This window comes from Neophocaena asiaeorientalis, unplaced genomic scaffold (genome assembly GCF_003031525.2).
Source record: "Neophocaena asiaeorientalis asiaeorientalis breed wild unplaced genomic scaffold, Neophocaena_asiaeorientalis_V1.1 scaffold893, whole genome shotgun sequence".
Taxonomy (NCBI): Eukaryota; Metazoa; Chordata; class Mammalia; order Artiodactyla; family Phocoenidae; genus Neophocaena; species Neophocaena asiaeorientalis.
In genome coordinates this window covers 287,901-293,104 of record NW_020174065.1, presented here as the reverse complement: position 1 = coordinate 293,104, position 5,204 = coordinate 287,901, and positions in this window count along the sequence as shown.

The following is a 5,204-nucleotide window of genomic DNA, read 5'->3' as shown; positions in this document are numbered from 1 at the left end:
ACTGTCTCGATTACTGTAGCTTTGTGGTATAATTTGAATTCAGGGAGTCTGATTCCTCCAACTCTGTTTTTCTTTCTCAAGATTCCTTTGGCTATTTGGGGTCTTTTGTGTTTCCATATGAATTGTAAAATTTTTTGTTCTAATTCTGTTTAGAATGCCATTGGTAGTTTGATAGGGATTGCACTGAATCTGTAGATTGGTTTGAGTAGTATAGTCATTTTCACAATACTGATTCTTCCAATCCAAGAACATGGTATATTTCTCCATCTGTTTATGTCATCTTTGATTTCTTTCATCAGTGTTTTATAGATGTCTGCATACAGGTCTTTTGCCTCCTTAGGTAGGTTTATTCCTAGGTATTTTATTCTTTTTGCTGCAATGGTAAGTGGGAGTGTTTCCTTAATTTCTCTTTCTGATTTTTCGTTGTTGGTGTATAGTAATGTCAGAGATTTCTGTGCATTAATTTTGTATCCTGCACCTTACCAAATTCATTGATTAGTTCTAGTAGTTTTCTGGTGGTATCTTTAGGATTTTCTATGTATAGTATCCTGTCATCAGCAAACAGTGACAGTTTTCCTTCTTCTTTTCCAATTTGTATTCCTTTTATTTCTTTCTCTTCTCTGATTGCTGTGGCTAGGACTTCCAAAACTACGTTGAATAAGAGTGGCGAGAGTGGACATTCCTTGTCTTGTTCCTGATCTTACTGGAAATGCTTTCAGTTTTTCACCATTGAGTATGATGCTTGCTGTGGGTTTGTGTTGAATTTTGTCAAAAGCTTTTTCTGCATCTATTGAGAGGATCATATGGTTTTTATTCCTTAATTTGTTAATGTGGTGTATCACATTGATTGACTTGCGTATATTGAAGAATCCTTGCATCCCTGGGATGCATCCCACTTGATCATGGTGTATGATCCTTTTAATGTGCTGTTGGATTCTGTTTGCTACTATTTTGTTCAGGATTTTAGCGTCTCTGTTCATCAGTGGTATTGGTCTCTAATTTTCTTTTTTTATGATATCTTTTTCTGGTTTTGGTATCAGGGTAACAATAGCTTCGTAGAATGAATTTGGGAATTCATTCCCAAATGAATTTCACCCTCTGCAATTTTTTGGAAGAGTTTGAGAAGGATGGGTGTTAGCTCTTCTCTAAATGTTTGATAGAATTCACCTGTGAAGCCATCTGGTCCTGGGCTTCTGTTTGTTGGAAGATTTTTAATTATGGTTTTAATTTCATTACTTGTGATAGGTCTGTGTATATTTTCTAATTCTTCCTGGTTCAGTCTTGGAAAATTCTACCTTTCCAATAATTTGTCCATTTCCTTGTGGTTTTCCATTTTATTGGCATATAGTTGTTTGCAGTAGTCTCATGATCATTTGTATTTCTGCAGCACCAGTTGTGATTTCTCCTTTTGCATTTCCAATTGTATTGATTTGCGTCCTCTCCCTTTTTACCTTGATGAGTCTGGCTAAGGTTTTATCAATTTTGTTTATCTTCTCAAAGAACCAGCTTTTAGTTTTATTGATCTTTACTACTGTTTTCTTCTTTTCTGTTTCATTTATTTCTGCTCTGATCTTTATGATTTCTTTCCTCCTACTGACTTTCGGTTTTCTTTGTTCTTCTTTCTCTAGTTGTTTTAAGTGTAAAGTTAGATTGCTCATTTAAGACTTTTCTTGTTTCTTGAGGTGAGATTGTATCGCTATAAACTCCCCTCTTAGAACTGCTTTTGCTGTGCGCCATTGGTTTTGGGTCATCGTGTTTTTGTTGTCACTTGTTTCTACGTATTTTTTAATTTCTTCTTTGATTTCTTCAGCGATCTCTTGGTTATTTAGTAGCACACTGTTTAGCCTCCATGTATTTGTGTTTTTTACAGGTTTTTTTCCTGTAATTGATTTCCAATCTCAAAGTGTCGTGGTCAGAAAAGATGCCTGATACGATTTCAATTTTCTTAAATTTACTGAGGCTTGATTTGTGACTCAAGATGTGATCTACCCTGGAGAATGCTTGGTGTGCACTTGAGAAGAAAGTGTATTCTGCCACTTTTGGGTAGAATGTTCTATAAATATCAATTAGACCTATCTGGTCTATTGTGTCATTTAAAACTTCTACTTCCTTATTTATTTTCTGTTTGGACGATCTGTCCATTGGTGAAAGTGGGGTGTTAAAGTCCCCTACTATTACTGTTTTACTGCCAATTTCTCCTTTCATGGTTGTTAGCTTTTGCCTTATTTATTGAGGTGCTCCTACGTTGGCTGCATGAACATTTATAATTGTTGTATCTTCTTCTTGGACCGATCATTTGATAATTATGTAGTGGCCCTCCTTACCTCTTGTAACAGTCTTTATTTTAAACTCTATTTTATCTGATATGAGTATTGCTACTCCAGCTTTGCTTGATTTCCATTTGCATGGAATATCTTTTTCCAACCCCTCACTTTCAGTCTGTATGTGTTCCTAGGTCTGAAGTGGGTCTCTTGTAGACAGCATATATATGGGTCTTGTTTTTGTATCCATTTAGCCAGTCTGTGTCTTTTGGTTGGGGCACTTAATCCGTTTACATTCAAGGTTATTATCGATATGTATGCCCCTATTACCATTTTCTTAATTGTTCTGGGTTTGTTTATGTGGGCCTTTTTCTTCTCTTGTGTTTCCAGCTTAGAGAAGTTTCTTTAACATTTGTTGTAAAGCTGGTTTGGTGGTGCTGAACTCTCTCAGCTTTTGCTTGTCTGAAAAGCTTTTGATTTCTCCATCAAATCTGAATGAGATCCTTGCTGGGTAGAGTAATATTGATTGTAGGTTTTTCTCTTTCATCACTTTAAGTATATCCTGCCACTCCCTTCAGGCCTGCAATGTCCTTTGAAAAATCAGCTGATAACCTTATGGGGATTCCTCTGTATGTTATTTTTTGTTTTTCCCTTGAAGTTTTTAATATTTTTTCTTTGAATTTAATTTTTTTACTTGTGTCCTAGTGTGTTTTTCCTAGGGTTTATTCTGTATGGGACTCTCTGTGCTTCCTGGACTTGGGTGACTATCTTCTTTCCCATGTTAGGCAAGTTTTCAACTATAATCTCTTCAAATATTTTCTCAGACCCTTTCTTTTGCTCTTCTTCTTCTGGGATCCCTATAATCCGAATGTTGGTGCATTTAGTGTTTTCCCAGAGTTCTCTGAGATTGTCTTCAATTCCTTTCATTCTTTTTTCTTTATTCTGCTCCTTTTCAGTTATTTCCACCATTCTTTCTTCCAGCTCACTTATTTGTTCTTCTGCCTCAGTTATTGTTTTTGATTCCTTCTCGTGTATTTTTCTCTAGTTGTTTTAAGTGTAAAGTTAGATTGCTCATTTAAGACTTTTCTTGTTTCTTGAGGTGAGATTGTATCGCTATAAACTCCCCTCTTAGAACTGCTTTTGCTGTGCGCCATTGGTTTTGGGTCATCGTGTTTTTGTTGTCACTTGTTTCTACGTATTTTTTAATTTCTTCTTTGATTTCTTCAGCGATCTCTTGGTTATTTAGTAGCACACTGTTTAGCCTCCATGTATTTGTGTTTTTTACAGGTTTTTTTCCTGTAATTGATTTCCAATCTCAAAGTGTCGTGGTCAGAAAAGATGCCTGATACGATTTCAATTTTCTTAAATTTACTGAGGCTTGATTTGTGACTCAAGATGTGATCTACCCTGGAGAATGCTTGGTGTGCACTTGAGAAGAAAGTGTATTCTGCCACTTTTGGGTAGAATGTTCTATAAATATCAATTAGACCTATCTGGTCTATTGTGTCATTTAAAACTTCTACTTCCTTATTTATTTTCTGTTTGGACGATCTGTCCATTGGTGAAAGTGGGGTGTTAAAGTCCCCTACTATTACTGTTTTACTGCCAATTTCTCCTTTCATGGTTGTTAGCTTTTGCCTTATTTATTGAGGTGCTCCTACGTTGGCTGCATGAACATTTATAATTGTTGTATCTTCTTCTTGGACCGATCATTTGATAATTATGTAGTGGCCCTCCTTACCTCTTGTAACAGTCTTTATTTTAAACTCTATTTTATCTGATATGAGTATTGCTACTCCAGCTTTGCTTGATTTCCATTTGCATGGAATATCTTTTTCCAACCCCTCACTTTCAGTCTGTATGTGTTCCTAGGTCTGAAGTGGGTCTCTTGTAGACAGCATATATATGGGTCTTGTTTTTGTATCCATTTAGCCAGTCTGTGTCTTTTGGTTGGGGCACTTAATCCGTTTACATTCAAGGTTATTATCGATATGTATGCCCCTATTACCATTTTCTTAATTGTTCTGGGTTTGTTTATGTGGGCCTTTTTCTTCTCTTGTGTTTCCAGCTTAGAGAAGTTTCTTTAACATTTGTTGTAAAGCTGGTTTGGTGGTGCTGAACTCTCTCAGCTTTTGCTTGTCTGAAAAGCTTTTGATTTCTCCATCAAATCTGAATGAGATCCTTGCTGGGTAGAGTAATATTGATTGTAGGTTTTTCTCTTTCATCACTTTAAGTATATCCTGCCACTCCCTTCAGGCCTGCAATGTCCTTTGAAAAATCAGCTGATAACCTTATGGGGATTCCTCTGTATGTTATTTTTTGTTTTTCCCTTGAAGTTTTTAATATTTTTTCTTTGAATTTAATTTTTTTACTTGTGTCCTAGTGTGTTTTTCCTAGGGTTTATTCTGTATGGGACTCTCTGTGCTTCCTGGACTTGGGTGACTATCTTCTTTCCCATGTTAGGCAAGTTTTCAACTATAATCTCTTCAAATATTTTCTCAGACCCTTTCTTTTGCTCTTCTTCTTCTGGGATCCCTATAATCCGAATGTTGGTGCATTTAGTGTTTTCCCAGAGTTCTCTGAGATTGTCTTCAATTCCTTTCATTCTTTTTTCTTTATTCTGCTCCTTTTCAGTTATTTCCACCATTCTTTCTTCCAGCTCACTTATTTGTTCTTCTGCCTCAGTTATTGTTTTTGATTCCTTCTCGTGTATTTTTCATTTTAGTTATTGTGTTGCTCATCGCTGTTCGCTTGTTCTTTAGTTCTCCTAGGTCTCTGTTAAACATTTCTTGTATTTTCTCAGTCTGTACCTCCATTCTATTTCCAAGATTCTGGATCATGTTTACTGTCATTACTCTGAATTCTTTTTCAGGTAGACTGCCTATTTCCTCTTCATTTCTTTGGTCTTGTAAGTTTTTACCTTGCTCCTTCATCTATGACATA